General features: G+C 45.6%; 1 protein-coding gene across 6 annotated transcripts in view; it reads right to left on the reverse strand.

Annotated features, from left to right (window-relative positions):
- LOC124721633 (centromere protein J) overlaps positions 1–20,234 on the reverse strand; it is a 280,955-nt gene that overhangs the window by 68,348 nt on the left and 192,373 nt on the right. The gene's annotated exons all lie outside the window — the stretch shown is intronic.

Genomic DNA, 20,234 nt, shown 5'->3' on the forward strand with positions numbered 1-20,234 from the left:
CAAGTGTGTATACATTGAAAGTAATGTTCTTGATTGTAACTAATAATCTTGAATGCTGATACACTTATGTAAGTCCTGAATATTAGAAATATTCAGTAGCGTGTTCTTTATATAGACTGACTTGGGCGAAACTCTGAACTGCAGCTGCTTAAAAGGACACGTCGGCCAATCACAGTCACAAGTATGAAGTCACGCAAATTTAGGGTCTTCTGACAGCCTGTACGTGTGGTGCATCCCATCAGAGAACTCGAGCAATGGGAGAGTGAGCTAGGCCAGATGTGCACTGGCAGGAGATTTAGAACTGCTCTCTCTCGTGTAACTATGAGTGGCACACCATGCGCCCAGTGTGGCTAAGAAGATGCCGTCAATGCTGCATTTCTCACCTCCAAAGTCATGCACTGTTATCACGTAGTGATGGTTTGGGTGGCAACTTGGGGGAGATCTGTCCCTTGGTGCTGCTGATGCGATGATGGCTGTGGTGCAATAGCAGAGGGTGCCAAACAACCTGCACTCCGACATTTGCCTTTGAACCACTGGGAACATCTGCCGAAAAACGATAGGATGTTCCTCCAACGGCACAGGTGGATGCTGCATCGGTGCCGCTGACGCAGAAGGCTGTACAGTTTGTACGGGCTCTATGTGCACAATTGCTGTCACTACGAACAGCGACAGGCACAGCAGTAGCTGCGTAGACAGGCAGAGGTCAACTTTCATGGCTGAGTCGTCAGAAGACCCAGGTACCTGGACATCAAGCATGGGCATGGGCGTGGGCGTGGGCTGCTCAGGGGTGAGGAGGGGGACAGACTAGGGAGCAGGCAAAAAATGAAATTTACAGCAGGATTACTATAATCATGGAAATAAAGTTGGATTTGGTGTTGTTGTTGGGTGCCTGATGCGCTGTGAATGGTGTAATGGGCACACAGGGACATGGATTCCCAGTTGTGGGGCATGTTAATCACATTAGAGTCTGCTGGCTAAGTGTCGTGAGCAGGCATAGTGCAACAGGTGCTCAGAAACAACGACAACAACAACAACAACAACAACAAAGTATTTTCTGTGAAGTGCACAGTGTGAAATTTGGACATGGGAAACATGAAAATGCAAACAAAACGCCTGGTTTCACTGTTTAGATATGTCTTAGTCCAGTCTGCTGGCAAAACTTTTGAAATTCTGACAAAGAAAATTGTGGACCATCATCCAAAACAATAGACTGGGGGCAAACCAAAGCAAAACATGGCAGTGAATGCTTTGATATGGCAGTGCTCACAGTTGAATCCATGGGAGTGACAAACGGTTATTTGCTGTATTCACAGAGGATAATGATCCACTGTGTGTACCACAAAGGACAAGCAAAATCAGTATGGACCAACAGGGTGAGGCCAATTAAAAGACTATTAGTGTGACACTGCCTGGTTATCCGTGCATGTGTGGTAATTGGCAGTCATATCTTCTATTTGTTTATCCAGCCCAGGCTGTGTACAATGTTGCCATGCTAGCTGCTTCAGTCCAATTAATCCCCCCTAATGTCCTCTATGCAACAGTTTCAATACATGTTGCAAACATGTGGAAATCAGTCCTAGTGTTTGTTCAGTAGGAGAATGTAATAAAATTACAACATTCTGGAGAGAAAGGCTGTTGTGTTGTGCATTGTATTTTCAAACTACTGCATCTGAGATTTATTCTGGATTAAGTGGCCAAGACATCTGAATTTAGTGATTGAGTGAATGTTCTTGTTCAGAGCCTGTGTGACCTGCTGAGAATCAACAGGGAAAGCTTGCAGTGCTTGCTAATCAGAATGAGCAATTTGAAGACAAACTTCTGATGCGTCAGAAATCCAGATCATTTCCCATAGGTAAGCAAGACAGAGTGTGCTTGCATGGTGTGCAGTAGGCTAATAAACAATTTCACATTCACGACTGGTTTTTGTTTCGCTTTAGGGCGGAAAAACAACTAGTCATATGCGCCTATGTCAGAACTGTAGAACACTAAGGGGGGGAGGGGGAGGGGGAGGGGGAGGGGGAGGGGGAGGAGGAGGAGGGGAGGGGGAGGGGGAGGAGGAGGGGGAGGAGGAGGAGGAGAACATGAAGCCCAATTGATACAAGGAAAGACAACTCAAAACAGGGACTTTGAGATAGGTCCATAAGATACACCACAGAGAAATGGATGTCCTCCTCCATATTGCTATGATGGATAAAAAGTAAAATGCGGTCGACAGCCTGCGTGTCGTTTGCTAAAACAGCCAATAACTCAGACAGCACACAATAAATAAGAACGTAAAAAAAAGGGCATTCTATCAGGAAACTGCAACCCGTCAGAGATTGAAGGCCATGTGGAAGGGGGAGCACCACTTAACAAATAGCGATGGCTAAAAAGACAGTGCCCAATACGCAACCTACCTAAAATGATCTCGTGATGGTGAGAGAGCCAAGAGGAGGATGTCCAAACTGATGGGGCAGGCCTAATTCCCTGGAGCTTGTTCCCATGAAGGGAGGACCACTGGTGATGCCGAAGTGACACCACCTCCTGACAGACGGCAACACAGAGAGCGGACAGAATGGAATAAATAGTATGCTGAGGTGCAAGAACTGAAGTCTTGGCAGCAGCGTCAGTGGTCTCGTTTCCTGTCAGACCGATGTGACCAGGAACTCACATAAGCATCACAGTGGCTCCATCAAGAGTAAACAAGTGACAGCTATCCTGGACACGTTGCACTAGGGGATGAATAAGGCTTTGAAGGGCACTGAGAGTGTCTGAGCAGATGACACAATTGAAAAGCCTGTATCCCCGGATGTACTGTGTGGCGTGATACAGGGCAAAGAGTTCTGCTGCAAATACTGAGCAGCAGTCTGGAAGCCAATACCTAACAACATTAGTGCCAATGACGAAGGCACACCTGACACCATAGTCCGTCAGAGAGCCATCAGTGTACACAAAGGTACTATCGCAAAGTTCTGTGTGAAGGTCGTGAAACTTACAGCAATAGAGTGAGGCTGGAGTAGTGTCTTTAGGAAGTGAATGTAGGCCAAAGTGAAGGTGGGCCGTTGCCCAATGCCAAGGTGGTGAAGGGATCATAGCCATTGGGAAAGTGGCAGGTAGCGTGAAGTTAAGCTGCTGGAGCAAGAGCCAAACGTGATCTCCAGGAAGTAATAGAAAAGAAGGACGAGTCCCATACTGGCGGTGAGAGGAGTCATCGAAGGAGGAGGCGAAGGATGGGTAGCCACGCATGACAGATAAATGGCATGCATACCTGCCGAGCAGAAAGTCACGGTGTTAGGACAGCAGTAGTTTGGCAGCTTCTCAACCCAGGATCTGTAAAAGGCGCCAGTAGCAGACAGATGCCACAGTGGTGTATAGTATTGAGACAGCGTAAGAGGGACGGATGCACAGATGCATAAATGAAACACTTATAGTCTAGTTTCGAACGGACACTGGACTGATCCAAACAGAGGAGGGTTGTCCGATTCGCTCCCCAGGAAGTACCACTGACGACACGTCAGACATTGACGAATCGCGTACAATGGGTCACCAGATAAGACCCGTGAGAGGACCAAGACAGTTTCCTATTGAGCGTCAGACCCAGGAAATCCACGGTTTCAAAGAATAGAAGAACAACAGGCCCAAGATGTAAAGACAGTGGACGAAACCAATTTCGCTGTCGGAAATTCATACAAACAATATTGTCAGTGGAAAATCGACAGCCATTGTCGATGCTCCACGAGTAAAGGCAATCAAGACAATGCTGTAGATGTTGCTCAAGGAGATAAGTCCATGAAGAACTACAATAGATCGCAAAATCATCAACGAAAGGGGAGCAGGAGATGCCCGGTGGGAGACAGGCCATTATGGGGTTCATCGCAATAGCAAAGAGGACGATGCTCAGGACAGAACCCTGAAGCACTCTGTTTTCCTGGAAAAAGGTGTCCTACAAGACAGAACTCACACATACCTTGAAAATTCTGTCTTTTCAAAATTTCTGAAGGAAATGGCATGTAGCCTCAGAAATTCCATGTGTAATAGTACAGAGGATACCAGTCTTATAGCAGGTGTCGTAGGCTTTCTACGCATCAAAGAATACGGCTGCAGAAAATATGACATGGGTTGAAAAGGTGATGAGATGGTCACCTGCAGTATGGAGCACTCTAAATCCACAATGTGAAGTGGTTAGTAAATTGAGGCACTCTAGGCACCATACCAGCCGGGCATGAATCATACGTTCCATCACCTTGCAAAACAGCTGGTGAGAGAGATGGGGCGATAACTAGAAAAAAGGTGTTTGTCCTTGCTGGGCTTCGGTATGGGTAAGATCGTGGCTTCACGCCAACTTCGGGGGAACGTGCCCTCTGCCCAGAAGCGATTGTGTGTGTGAAGGAAAATTGCCTGCCTGCAAGAGAAACGTTCTGCAACATCTGAACGTAAACATCGTGTGGCCCTGAGGCGGAGGATCAGGATGAAGTGAGAGCATTATCAAGCTCCCTCATAGTTAAGGCAGCATTGTAGCACTCAAAATTCTGAGAAGAGAAGGGTACTGCCTGAGCTGCCTCCACTCGTTTCTGATGGAGGAAGGCAAGGTAATAGTGGGCCGAGTTCGAAATCTCCACAAAATAGCGGCACAAATTATTGGAGATAGCAATAGACAGCAGATGACATTATCTGCTACTGTCAGGCCAAAAATTGGGGAAGGGACCTTGGTCCTAGACGAGGCTCATCCAAACTGTGCCCCTAGGGTGCTAGAGCCCGCGATCGCCCGCGGCCAGCGCCCCGGGCGAATTTGTATGTTGTTGCAGTGGCCGAGACGTGCCGCTTAGCTGGCCGTGCAGACTGCCTGCCGAGCCTCGCCATGCCGCTGTACGCAAATATTGCAATAGATAAAAATTTATTTTACGACCACACATCACTGTCCTTTTCAGCGGAACTGGGGGAAAACGCATCTAAGAACAATCTTTTTTGTTAGTTTTTTATTTGAGTTTCAATGAATGAAACAATTAATTGTTAAAGTGATAAAAGTGTTTTAAAAACAGGATTGTACAAAATTAATTGTATGTTCTTTTTTGGCGTGGTACGAGCAGGAAACAGGTGAGCAAAGTTCGTGTGCAAGTTACAAATGATCGCTGAGAATTGGGAAAGCAGGAAACCCTTTGCTGCTGGGAATCTCATCAAGGATTGCCTGGTCGACTCGGCGGCTTGTATTTGTCCACCAGACCTCACAGAAAAATTTGAAAAAATAGCTCTTTCGACAAACTGTTGCTCACAGAGTCGAAGATATGGTCTCAGATATGGAGCAGCAATTAATGGAGACAGCGGCAAACTTCATTTCACTTTCTATCGCTCTTGACAAGTCCGTGGACGTTGCGGACATACCTCAGCTCGTCATATTCATTCGAGGTGTTCACGACAATCTGCGTTTCACCGAAGAATTTCTCGATTTTATACTATTAAAAGACACAACCATGGGTTTGGATATTTTTCTAGCCGTGGAAAACGTGTTATAGTCAATGGGTTTAAAATGGGAACGCCTGACCAGTGTAACAAGGGACGGAGCCCCTGCGATACGAGGGATACGCACTGGATTTCTGAGTTACGTGAGGTCAAAAATGGCTGAAGTTGGGTGTTCCTTATTCGCGACAGTCCATTGTCTGATACATCAGGAGGCACTTTGTGCGAAGACTGTCAACATAAAAAATTGTTATGGACACAGTTCTTCATACGGTCAATTATCTTTGATCGCATGGACTCACACATCGCCAATTGAAAGAATTTCTGGCTGAGATCAAAGCGGAATACCCGGACATCCTCTACCACACCGAAGTAAGATGGCTGAGCAGAGGAAAGGTGCTTCATCGGTTTTTCTCCTTGAGGGGCGAAATAAATACCTTTTTGGAAATGAAAGGACGTCCAGAAGAATTACTTTGTGATCCTAAGTGGGTGGCGAATTTGGCTTTTTTGAGTGACCTTACTGGTCATTTAAATACTTTGAATATTTCACTCCAATGCGAAAATCACTATGTCGTTGATTTAGTGCAGATAATTCAAGCATTTAAAAAAAAAACTTATTTTGTGGGAAAAACAATTGTGCCAGAAGAATTGTGGACACTTTCCTGCACTAGACAGCGTTAAAGAAGAGGTGGATTTTTCAGATTATGTTGCAATCATTTGTGAATTACAAGAACGGTTTGAAAACAGATTTTTGGAGATAAGTGAGCTTCACTCTGCATTAGATATATTTGTTCATCCATTTTCCCTTCGGCATAGGGCGTCTCACAAGTGCTTCAACTAGAGCTGGTTGACCTGCAGTGCGATATCCACCTGAAGGACCGCTTTCTCATGTGTAAAACTTTGGATGACTTTTACAGCTGTCTTCCACAAGAGAAATATCCTCTTTTGCACAAGCACGCAGCCTAAGTTCTCTCAATGTTTGGTTCCACGTATATCTGTGAGCACTTTTTCTCTCTTTTAAAGTTTGCTAAAACTAAGAACCGTTCATTACTTGGCAATAAAAATTTAACTAATTCTTTGAGGTTATCAGTCTCAGGGAATATTATACCAAACATTTCCTCGAAAAAGAAAAAAAGTGTAAATGTTAATTGTCTTCTTTAACAATGTTGACTGTAAGAATTAAAGAGCCTTATAACCTTAATTCTATTTTTTAATAAGTTTTCAAACTTGGTCGGTTAAAATTACTATGTACAAAACAGCAAACTAAGGACCTGATTTCTAAAGTCTGAAAAGGGATACAAAGAGATGTAGCCTGAAGTATAACAAAAAATATTTACTTGTAACTGCTAACAGTAAGAATGAGACACTATATCCCTTACACAAAGTTATTTCTAAAATAGAATATTTAGGACTAGTTCATTTAAGAAACTGATATATTTTTCAGAAGACACCTATTGTACATATGACGAGTGTGCATGTGCAGTACTAACAGAATGAACCTGTGGGTCAGAAAACAACTAAGATGTTCTTCGATTCTTGTTTTGGATATTGTTGTCTAAAACTTTGCGTAGTAATTCTACCTCATGAACACTAGTTGTTACCTAAACGGTAAATGGTTTGCTTGTTTTACCGCTCATCAGCCTCTTTTACAGAGGTGCGCTTCCTCTGTTATTTTGTTTGTGTTGACTGACTGCAGGACAGTCCACCACAGAGCAGTGCTGTGCGGTCTCACTCGCTCCTCAGCTGTCTGTCTCACTCCTACGCCGACACTAGCGGTACACAGTCGAGGACCGGGTGCTGAACGCCACTGCATGGCGCCTGCGGGGAGTGGGCGCGCCCGCCGGGCGCAATTCTTGGATGAGCCTGTCCTAGACAGTCATCAGAGGTTGGTCCACACAACGGAAGAGGGAGCGTAACTGTTAAAAGAACTAGTAAAGGAAATCCAGCTAGCTTTTCTGCTACCCCAAAGAATGCAACGGCACTGTGCACACAACTGTTTGTAACACGTGCAGTTTGCCATTGCACGATGACGGTTCAAAATGCAGAGAGTACATTTCCATGTGTGAATGGCATCACAGCATGTCGCACTCCACAAAGGGACTGGGACACGACGTCGTAAAGAGGGAGTGCGAGGAATGGAACATTCTGTGGCAGTAATGATAACGTTTATAAGATATTCTACCTTGTTATCACAACTAGGGAAATGTTGTTCGTTGAAGGTCACCAGGCCGGCCGGTATGGCCAAACAGTTCTAGGCACTTCAGTCTGGAACCGTGCGACTGCTATGGTCGCAGGTTCGAATCCTGCCTCGGGCATGGATGTGTGTGATGCCCTTACGTTGGTTAGGGTTAAGTAGTTCTACGTTCTAGGGGACTGATGACCTCTAATGTTAAGTCTCATAGTGCTCAGGGCCATTTGAAGGTCACCAGGGAGGAGTAAAGCCTACAGTCGGCCTTAGAAAGCTGCCATTTGGGTGTGCACGTAGATGGAGTAGGAGTCAGCAGTTGGATGGCACACAGGAAATGGTCACTCGAGTACATGTCAGAGAGAACGAACCACTCGAGATGATGGGCAAGCTGGGCAGTGCAGAAGGAGTGGTCTAAATGGGAATAGGTGTGTGAGGAGTGTGAAAGGAACAAGGGTGCTCCCATATTAAGGCAGATGATGTTAAGTTCATTGAAAAGGTCAGCCAAGAGGGCTCCTCTCGGACAGGTTCTGGGAGAACCCCAAAGGGGATGGTATGCATTAACGTAACCAAGTAGCAGAAAGGAGTGAGGGAGTTGTCCAGTAAGCTGGAGGAAGTCTGTTCTGGTGACACCAAATAACAGAGAGATGTAAATGACACAAACGGAAAAGGTCAAGTGCGGAAGACAAATGCAGACTGCAACAGCTTGGAGCCAGATAGACAGGGAGATGGGTTGACTAGGAACATCATTCCTGATGAGCAGCAAAACTCCCCCACGAGATGGAATGCCCTCCTCATGGGGGAAGGTCAAAGTGGACCGGGAAGAAATGTGAGAGCTCAAAGTGGTCATGAGGACGCAATTTTGTTTCCTAGAGACAGAGTACAAGCAAAATCTGTGATTCTAAGAGCAGCCGTAAGTACTCTTTGTTGGATCGAAGGCCACGAACATTCCACTGGAGGAAAGTCATGTTGTTGTTGTTGTTGTGGTCTTCAGTCCTGAGACTGGTTTGATGCAGCTCTCCATGCTACTCTATCCTGTGCAAGCTTTTTTATCTCCCAGTACCTACTGCAACCTACATCCTTCTGAATCTGCTTAGTGTATTCATCTCTTGGTCTCCCTCTACGATTTTTACCCTCCACGCTGCCCTCCAATACTAAATTGGTGGTCCCTTGATGCCTCAGAACATGTCCTACCAACCGATCCCTTCTTCTGGTCAAGTTGTGCCACAAACTTCTCTTCTCCCCAATCCTATTCAATACTTCCTCATTACTTACGTGATCTACCCATCTAATCTTCAACATTCTTCTGTAGCACCACATTTCGAAAGCTTCTATTCTCTTCTTGTCCAAACTATTTATCGTCCATGTTTCACTTCCATACATGGCTACACTCCATACGAATACTTTCAGAAATGACTTCCTGACACTTAAATCAATAGTGGATGTTAACAAATTTCTCTTCTTCAGAAACGCTTTCCTTGCCATTGCCAGCCTACATTTTATATCCTCTCTACTTCGACCATCATCAGTTATTTTGCTCCCCAAATAGCAAAACTCCTTTACTACTTTAAGTGCCTCATTTCCTAATCTAATTCCCTCAGCATCACCCGACTTAATTAGACTACATTCCATTATCCTTGTTTTGACAAGGAAAAAATGAAGGGGTGTCACAGCAGCTGCCGAGTGCTAGCCTTCCAAGACTCACTGCTACAGGGCACAGAGGCTGGAGGATCCTGCTCCACAAGGTCTACAGAGGCGTCGGCATTCTCCTTCTGTCAGTGTGCAGAGTCCAGGGCAGAAAAACGGTTGGTGGTGCATAACGGCAACATGGAGGTTGGCCTGGCGAGGGTATCATATGGTGACACTGTCAAAGAGGATTTCTGAATCAGCGAAGGATTTGTTTGGTTTTGTTTTGCTTTAGGGTGCAAAAAACAACTGCCGTCATATGCACCCAAGTCAAAACTATAGAACACGAAAACAGAGAGGAGTTAAAAAACGACTATACGTCAGTCCCAATTGACATAATAGAAGACAGCTAAAACAGGTGTGGAAAAAGGAGTGACGAGTCAGCGAAGGAGAAGGTCGTTTCCCTTTGTTTGCCTTCTTCTTTCTGGTGGCAGAGGAAAACTCAGATGTTTATTTGCTGAAGGGACGTAGGAAGTCTTCACGGGAGTATGACTCTGTCCTTTCTGGCCTGCCAGTTGTGTAGCAGTGACTTTGCCCCATGAGGTGAAAGTTCGGTGGCTTGTTGAACAGTTGGAGGAGGAGACTGGGATGGTAGCATGACACTGGGCGATTTCACAACTGTGATGCAAATTTGAGGTCGCATGTCTGCATGAGCATGTCTTTCATGGAGAAAGATGTAACAAGAACATTACTGTAAGTGCCAGAGGATAAAGTAAAGAAGAAAGAAAGAAGGAACGAAAAGCAGTGGAGAGACTGTTCTGATATCGACAACTGAATATGCTGAACACGTTTCCAACAACATCCCAGACATGTTCCCTAAGGGAGGGGAAATAGAATAGCAAGATGATAGACATGCAGCATGGAAAGGAAAAGATGTTGCAAAGGCTGGGGCCCTGTGGCAGCCAAGCACGAAACCACCAAAGAGCATTGAGCCCCCTGGGGCCATTCATAATTGGAAAGAAGTAGTGACCAACATTGCAGTTTCTGTGCTGTACCATCATTTACATCTTTGGCCAGATAAAATGAGTAGACACAAGAAAATATGTTCTACCACCCAGATACTGATGAAATTTTTTGGCTAAATATTACTTTTCCAGCTGACTGTAGTTGACTTTGGTCTTGTTCAACATTTTAGATGTGAATGCTTAGTTCACTGTTACAAATCTTGTGAAATAAAATTGCCCTTATTCCATGTGATGAGGCATCAACTACAAGCACTCCTGGTTCTTGTAGAGCGAAATGCATACGACAATGGCAACTAAGCAATGCATATTCAAATTTCTGAAGGGATTGTTTCCATTCTCCAGCCCATTTAAAAGGGGCATTTTTACACCAGAGGTTATACAAAGGAGTGGCTATTTGTGCTGTTTTCAATATGAATTTCATGTAGCATGTCAGTTTGCTGAGAACAACTTGGAGTTCTCATGAATTTGCAGGAGAAAGTAATCTCTGTGTAGCCTTTAAATGTTTAGTCGAGCGACAAGTGCTGTGGGTATCAACGACATATCCCAAATATTCAGTTTAACTGTTGAAAAATGAACTTTTCTGTAAATTACGCTTGTGTACTAGGTCAGTTAAAACTGACTCCAAATGTTTGAGATGTAATTATTCTGTCTGTCTGTCTGGATAGAGTGATACCATGCAAATAAACTGAAGATGAGGGAACTTTTGACATCACTTGTTCAAGAACGCATTAAAATAACGTGGGAGCAGAGGCAACTTCTGAAGAGAAGGCACTATTATTGATAGGAGCTGACGTGCTTGTTAACCACCATAAATTTTGTAGTTTCCCTGTTCTGGGGAAGTTGAAGACAAGCATCGGCTAAGTCAATTTTTGAAAACATCCATCCACCTGATAGGTGACCTGGAAGTGGGAAGGAATCAATTACTGTTTGAGCATTAACTGCAGCTTTAAAGTGAATTGAGTGGAAGGTTGGAGGAGGTGCTGCATGGCCACTGTCATTCTGCGTTTCAGGCTACATTCACTATTGTGGTTGTGCTTCCATCAATCTGCCAATAGCTTTCTAGTAATTAGTCAGTTTGTTGGCCCTGAAACTGAGCAAGTGCAGTGTGCAATTGCTCTCCAGAAATAGCCATTGAGTACAGAAATTACAGACAGTTGAAAGAGATACAAGTTCCACAAAAAAATTATGGAAAGTTTTATGAGTTCCAACAACTGTCATGGTGAAACAAATTGTGTCACCCGTTGACATCTGATGTGTCAGTTGAAGAGGTAGCTAATACAGACAATCGGACATCTACAAAAAGATAACACATTAAGAAATTTATCTACAATCGGAAAATTTAAGAACTGAGATACAGAAACTTTCAACTGCTGTAAGTTGTTCTGTTGTGCTGAGTTCTACACAATGACAGTAGTGTTCTTCATTGCAGGCAACCGTCTTGAATGCTGATGCACTATATAAGGCACTGAATATTAGTTATGTTTACAAGCATAGTGCTACTTCGATAAATTGTACTCACTGCAGTTTTCCATACTGATGTTCACAAGTCTCTAGATGCACTGACTGGGGCAAAGCTCTGAATAGTGGCTGCTTAATGAAACACACTGGCAAATCATAGTTGAAGCATGAAGTCATCTCAGTTTAGCATTCCCAATTAGAGACTGTGAGCAACGGGAGAGTGACCTCACCCGAAGGTCTGCTGGCGAGAGATTTAAAATTGCTGTCTCTCATATAGCTGTGAGTGTCACTCCAAGAGAAGTCAACAACAATGACATCAGTACTGCATATAATGCTATCTCACATGAGTAAACGGCACCTCTGTGTCCTTCACAGTGATCACTCAATGTCTGACACATTCACAACCCTTATATACGCTATCAGGCCTGTAACAACCTGTACACAAACAATGCCACTACACTTTGGTGCCTGTTCTATGTTGCAGAAAATTTCAGCTTTTTGTCAGGCAGTATGTGTTTCTACCTCCCTTTGCTATCCACGAGAGGAAACTATGCCGACCACTGATAAATACATAATGATCTTGCAGTGTTGTGCTCAAAATAGTGCGTCATGCATTCAAAGAAAACAGGATTCTTGGAATTAATGATCCCATGTGTTACAAATCCTGATTTAGTTAAAGCTGTTTGATCTCCCTGCAGTGCCCCTAATTTGACTTGGGTAACTTGAGTAACGCTACAGACATAACAAGCATTAAAACAACTAGAAGTGGGCTGGAGTAGTTTGAAGACATTTCATATCACATATTATTTGATTTCTGCATGCAGAAGTAGTCAATGTCACCATACTTGATGACATTTTAACAACACACTATGCAGATGGAATCTTACCCATTTCAAACAAACATGTCAGAGAGAAAAATTTAACGATGATTAAGGCTTTGATTGACTGAGTGATTAATTGAGAGCAGTTATGGGACCAAACGGCAAGGTCATCAGTCCCGCGATTCTGAAGTGAGTCACAGTAGAAAGAGGGTCTGCTGAAAGTGGACGGATCCAATCAAATTCTAAAATAATGATCATTAACCACACACAGTAAAGGCATAAAAGATGAGAACAAATCTAAAAACTGGAAAAAAGTTGGGTGGTCATGGGGTCACAGATTGAAAAGACTGCAAATGAAGTCCCAACAACAACCAATCTGCCCCTACTCCAAGACTAAAGTAGAACCTTATATCTGGAAATAACAACCACTTTCACGGAGGAAACTGAGGACCAGTACAACCATGGGTGGATTGTCTGCTAATATTAAATTTAAGGAATCGGGAAAACTACACTTAAGATGAATGGCCGAAAGAAGGGGACATTCCACCAATGTGTGAAATATCATCAGTCTGGCTCCACAACCACATTGTGGGGGTGGGTCGTTACGTAGGAGGAAACAATGAGTGAGCCAGGCATGACCAATGTGTAAACAGCACAAAATAGTGGACTCCTTTCAAGAGGAGCATAAGGAAGAGTGCCAAACTGCAGTAGACTCCTTGATTGTGCGGAGTTTATTACTATGAGCAGTAGCACTCCAGATGGCATTCCCCTTTTGGGCAAAGAGAGATTTGATGTAAATACACATATCCACAGCTGAAATCATGAAAGGAAATGGGTGTAAGTATCTGCTTCTCTAGCCAAACGGTCAGCCAGTTCATTCCCTGGGATGCCCACATGACTTGAGACCCAGAGAAAACCAACTGAACAGGTGGCACATTCAAGGGCAGAGAGAAGGTCAGGGATAGCAGAGACCAAAGGGTGACAAGAGTAGCATCGGTCAATAGCCTGCAGTCTGCTCACTGAGTCTGAACAAATTAAAACACTGTAGAGGGAGGCCTGAGAAACAAAAAGGAGGGGCCTGTGAATGGCTAGAAGCTCTGCTGTGAACACACTACATGATCCTGACAGCAAATGATGTTCCAAGTCAGCCGGAAATGTGAAAGCATATCCCACCTTATTGATTGTCTTAGAAGCATCAGTGTAAGAGATGGTGGTGCCTTGGAACTCTGCAAGGATGGCACATACAAGACACCGGTAAAACATAGGAGCAACAGAGATCTTAGGGGCCTGGAATAGATTGGTCCTAATCCGTGGAAATACACAGGGTGCAGTCCAATGAGTGGAGATTGAGATCCTGACGGGGGGAGGTGAGACACATGCCAACTGGCAATCCCACCTGTGGGTGGGTGTTGGGGGGGAGGGGGAGAGGGGGAGGAGAGGGAGGGGGAGAGAGAGAGAGAGAGAGAGAGAGAGAGAGAGAGAGAGAGAGAGAGAGAGAGAGAGAGAGAGATCCCTGATTGGCAAAGAGCACAGAGTACACAGGACAGTCAAGGAATTGGCGAATGGAGACTGCATAAGAAATAAGGAGTTGGCTCCGTCGGATGTGTATAGGGGGAATCCTTCCTTCTGTGGGGAGACTATCAACAGGACTAGTGCGAAAGGCACCAATAGCCAGATGCACTCCATAATGATGGACAGGGTCAAGGAGTTTCAAAGTGGAAAGAGCTGCTGACCCATAAACCCAACTACTATAATCTAGTCTGGACAAGACCAGAGCACAGTAAAGATGGAGAAGAGTGGAACGGTCTGCACCCCAAGATGTGTGGGCCAGGAGGCAGAGAGCATTAAGCTTCTGCATACATGTAGTCTTTAGGTGGCAAATGTGGGGCAGCCATGTCAACTTGTTAACTAAAATAAGGCTCAAGAAACGGGACTGTGATACAACAGCGAGGAGTTTGCTGCCTAAATAAAGTTCTGGACTGGGGTGTACTTGGGTCAGCCACAAAAATGCATAACTCGCGTTTTGGAGGGAGAAAACAGGAAGCCATGGACAGTGGCCCACGCAGAGGCCTGTCAGATGGCACCTTGGAGCTGGTGCTCAGCATATGCTACCGAGTGGGAGCTGCACCAGATGCAAAAATCATCGACTTACAATGCCGGGATAACCAGAGGCCCAACAGAGGTCACAAGCCCATTGGTGGCAATGAGGAAGAGTGTGACATTTAGCACAGAACCCTGTGGGATACCATTGTGCCAACTCGAACCCGGAAGAGCTGGTGTGAGAAAAACTCACAGATAAAAATAGGAAGGGGACCACAGCAGCCCCAGTTATGGAAAGTAACTAAAACGTGATGGTGCCAAGCCATGTCATACGCTTTATGTAGATCAAAGAAGCCTGTCAGATGGCTGATTTGAATCAGAGTAAATAGTCAGTTGGAGATCGCCCTGACCAAAAGCCACACTGATACGGTTACAAAAGGCCCTGAGTATAGAGTACCCAACATAATCTGAAGCTGACCATCCTTTCGAACAGTTTACAAAGAACATTCATCAGGCTAATTGGGCGGTAGCTGTCTAGAGACGTTGGGCTTTTCCCGAGCTTAAGGACAGGGATAACTATACTGTCTCGCCATTGTGATGGAAAAGCACCTGTGAACCAAATGGGGTTGAAGACTCTGAGGGACTGTTGCCTCTGGGAAACGTCCAAGTGTTGGATCATCTGGTTGTGGATGGAATACATGCCTGGCACTGTGTCTCGTGAAGAGCGAAGAGCCTGCACCGATTCCCATTTAGTGAAGGGTGCATTATAGGGCTCAACGTGGTGTGGGATGAAACAGAGGGGGTTCTGTTCAACTCTGTGTTTCTACTGGAGATAGGTAGTAGGGTAGGAAGAGGACGACGACGCCGTCGCAAAGCGAGTCGCGAGGTGTTCTGCGAGGACCAATGGATCAGTGCACAGAGCACCTTGGAGGTTCAGACCTTGGACAGTTCGCTGTTGCTGGAGGCCCAGAAGGCTACGGAGCTTGGACCAAACCTGCAATGAAGAGGCGTATGTCCCCAGGGAGGAAACATAGCACTCCCAGCATTCCTTTTTACTCCGCTCAATAGGGTAATGAGCCTTAGCATGGAGATACTGAAAAGTGAGCAGCATGAAGAATAATGGCAGAGATGCCTTGCACGACTACATCAATGGAATTGGAGGAGGAGGTGTGAAAGTGGGCAGCAGAGATATATAAAGGCCAATTGGCCCTGCAGAAGCACAATGTGAGGGCCTGTCTGCCTGGCAGCAGCAGGGTAACAACAGAATCACCGGAAAGTGGTCACTGTCACAAAGGTCATCATGGGATGACCAATGTAGGGAAGCCACGAAGGCAGGGGAGGAGATAGTGAGTTCGATAGCAGAGAAGGTGCCATGAGCGGCACTGAAGTGGATAGGGGAACTGTCATTGAGGGGACACAAATCGAGGTCTGTGATAAGTTGGTCAATTACGATACCCCCTACCCATTGAAGTGACACTCCCCACAGTGGATGGTGGGCACTGAAGTCCCCAACGAGGAGAAAAAGGGGTGGGAGTTGCTGGATTAAGGCACACAGTGCAACATAAGGAAGTAGCCTACCTGGAGGGAGGTAGACATTGCAAATGGTGATTGCTGGAGTTGTTTGCACTCTAACCGCTATCGCTTCCAAGGTGGTATGTAGGGGATTCGATCACTAATGACATTGGAATGATCCGGGGTCAGCATGGTTCCGACAGAATGCCTGATAACCATGAAATGTTGGAGAGTGGTTATCACGGAAATGCATTTCTTGAAGAACAAGACAGAACGCAGAAGAGGAGGAGACAAGACATTGCATTTCCGGTAGGTGATTACAGTATCTGTTGCAAGTCCACTGGATGATCATGTGTCGAGAGTCCAAGGTAAACATGAAACAGATGAGGAGGTGGTCAGGTCAGTCAGTCAGTAGTCGTCACCGACAAGATGGGGTGACAGCCATAAATAAGATGTCAGACTCAGGTTACAAGGGGGGAGATGGCACCTCCGGGAGCACCGGGGGGGGGGGGGGGGGGCACCTTGTCTTGGGATTTATGTTTCGTCTTTTTCTCCTCCTCCTCCTATTTCGGAGGTGGAAGAGGGCAGGACACAGGGGGAGTACAGGCTTCTGCAAGATCTGGAACCGAGAGAGAGTGGGTGACTTTGGGGCACACAGATGGTGTGCCTTGTGGCCGAGTGGTGGTAAGTCTTCTGGCCTGCGAGACGTCGGGGAGAGGGTCCTGGGAGGGAGACCGATAACCAGCAAATGCCAAAGAAGAGGGGCTAGAGATAACATGCAAAAATAGCTCATTTCACCACCACACCCACCTTTTTGGTGCCACACGATCTTACGTCTCTACCAACAAACCTCTCCCCAGCCCACAAACTTTCTCCGTTCTACCGCTGTTCACACCCACTAAATACACCTCATCCAGTCACATCTGCTGTCCCCCTTCTTTACTCTCATCCTTCCTCAAACCTGCTACCCATAGAATATACATATATTTATTAATGATTAGTTATTCTCTACTTTGACCCTTGTGACTTCTCGCCAATTTTGGCGAGTTTTTGCCTTCTATCATCGTCATCTTCCTCAGATTTCATCTCGTTTTTTCCCCTTGAGCATCCATTTCGTCCTTTTCGTATTTTTCACACGTATTTGCGTGTATTTTTGCGTAATTTTTCGGACGTAATTCTACTTTATTATGTAATTTTACACATCTTTTGCACCACCATGGACCGTTGCTCTTTTCATCTGTGTCAGTACAGAAAAGTTCCCTTATCCCTTACCAGATCCCAGTCCCACATACTGTTCCTGCATTGTTGCTTGGCTCATGAAATCCCCCCCCCTAATGGCCTTACCATCAAATTACCCATCTGTGGTTGCTACCTCTCCTTCCACAATGATCTCCACCTGTTCAGATTCCGCCAATCCTTAGCCCTCACCAACATAGTCCTGCAAAAACCATATCAACCAATCCCAATTCTCCTTGCAGTACCTTCTCTCCATCCACAAAATTCTCCTGCTATGTAATCCCAAATTCCTGGAACCCATAACACACTTTGAAACTCTTGCTCTGCAGGAACTTTAGCACAACACGCACAATGCCACCTCGAAAAGCTCTCCATCCTGCTCACTTCCTATTCCCACCTTGGAGTACCACTGTCCACCACTTCAACAACAACCTCCAAACCTCCCCCACGTCCCCTCACAGCTGACAAACCCTGTCTCGCACACCTACTACACTTACACCACCTTCCAAAGCCACACAGAACCCAGAACCTAAACAGACCTGCAACCCAGTTATGTACCTTTCCTCCAGAAGCCTTAGTCCCACAGAAACATCAGTCCTTTCCAAAGGCCTCACCTTTTGCTCCACTCCCAAATTCAACTATGCAGGACTAGTTAAAGACCTTGTTGCCTCCTCCCAGTCCCTATAGTGGAAACACTTTTTCGCCACCAAACCGCCCAATCAGACTCATCCAAAGACCAATATTGAACTTTGCCTAACTCAGTTCATTCCTCTATCCAACTGTGATCCACCTCCACTCCCTTCAAACGATCCCTGTTAACTTTCCAGAATTTCTTAATCTTGAACCTTGCCTCACCATCATTCCCCAAATCCCTCAACATGCAAACTAACCTTACATCTGTAGAAAGAACTGCAGTCCACCATCTACAAACTGATCCTGACTTTATAATCCTAGCTGAAGACAAAGGCTCCACCACCTTTGTTTTGAACCGCAAGGAATATGTGGCAGAAGGACTCTGTCAGATCTCAGATACTTCCACCTACAAATCATGCCACAGTGATCGCATTCCAGTAATCCAGCAGGATCTCCAGTCACTACTCAAATCCTTAGGCCACCTTAGAACCTCTCCTCAGAGTCCATCTCTCTACTTACCCCTACCACTCCCGGAACTCCCACCCTCTACATGTGCCTTTAAGTCCATTATTCCAACCACCCAGGACGCCCCATTGTGGCTGGTTACTGTGCCCCCACAGAGAGAATCTCTGCTCTCGTAGACCAACACCTTCAACTTATTACTCGGAACCTATTCTCCTATATAAAAGATACCAACCATTTCCTCAACCAACTCTCCACAGTTCCTGTCCTTTACCACACGGTGCCCTGCTCGTCACCATTGATGTCACATCACTGTACACTAACATTCCTAATGCCCATGGCCTTACTGCTATCGAACACTACCTTTCCAGATGCCCTATGGATTCCAAACCAACCACCACCTTCCTAGTCTCCATGACCAACTGTATCCTCGCCCACAATTACTTCTCCTTTGAAGACATTACCTACAGACAAATCCACGATATGGCTATGGGCACCCGCATGGCACCATCCTATGCTAACCTATTCATGGGCCATCTAGAGGAATCCTTCCTAAAAACCCAGAATCCTAAACCCCTCACCTGGTTCAGATTCACTGATGACATTTTAGCTATCTGGATTGAAGGTGGGGACACCTTATTCACATTCCTCCAGAACCTCAACAACTTCTCCCCCATTTGCTTTACCTGGTCCTACTCAATCCAACAAGCCACATTCCTGGATGTTGACCTCCACCTCAGAGATGGCTACATCAGAACCTCCATCCATATCAAACCTACTAACCACCAGCAATACCTCCATTTCAACAGCTGCCACCCATTCCATACCACTGACTAATTAGCCTCCCATCCTTGTACAAAAACAAATCTCCCGTGCCTTATCTTTCCAGTCTCCCACCACTTCTCAAAGTCCCAAATTCCGGCCACAGAGGAGCACTCCCCTTGTATCTCAGTACCATCCGCAACTGGAGCAACTGAATTACTTTCTCTCGTTGTGCCCTGAAATGAGAAATGTCCTGCCCAGTATCCTTCCCACCCCTCCTACCACGGTATTCCGCCTTCCACCGAACCTACACAATATACTCATCCATCCTTATACAACCCCTGCTCCCAATCCCTTACCTCATGGCTCATACTCCTGTAATAGAGAAAGATGCAAGATCTGTTCCATACATCCTCCTACCCCCACCTACTCCAGTCCGGTCACTAACATCACCTATCTCATCAAATGTAGGGCTACCTGTGAAACCAGTCATGTGATTTACAAGCTAAGCTGCATTCTATGTAGGCATGACAAACAACACGCTGTCTGTCCACATGAATGACCACTGACAAACTGTGGCCAAAAAACAAGTGGACCACCATGTTGCTGAACACGTTGCCAAACATGATATCCCTCAACTCAATGACTGCTTCACAGCCTTTTCCATATGGATCCTTCCCACCAACACCAGCTTTTCTGAATTGCACAGGTGGGAACTTTCCCTGCAATACATCCTACTTCCCCCTAGCTCTCCTGGCCTCAACCTTTGTTAGTCACTGTCTTCACCCATCCAGCCCCCTCCTTCTTCCCATTCCAGCACTACACAGCCGTCATTTTACTGCCCCACTCAGTCTTTCAATTTCTTTTTATTTCTCTCCTTTCCACTACTCACCCCCTCCCCCCTCCACATCATCTCTCCTGCCCTCCGTCTGAACTGCAACACTTCACTGTCCGCCACTCCCACCATATTATCCCTCCCCCTCCCCGCCCCAGCCTCCTCCTTACCTCCATCCAGTTGCCACTTCCATCATGCACTGGTGC

Source organism: Schistocerca piceifrons, chromosome X (genome assembly GCF_021461385.2).
Source record: "Schistocerca piceifrons isolate TAMUIC-IGC-003096 chromosome X, iqSchPice1.1, whole genome shotgun sequence".
In the NCBI taxonomy this organism is placed as follows: domain Eukaryota; kingdom Metazoa; phylum Arthropoda; class Insecta; order Orthoptera; family Acrididae; genus Schistocerca; species Schistocerca piceifrons.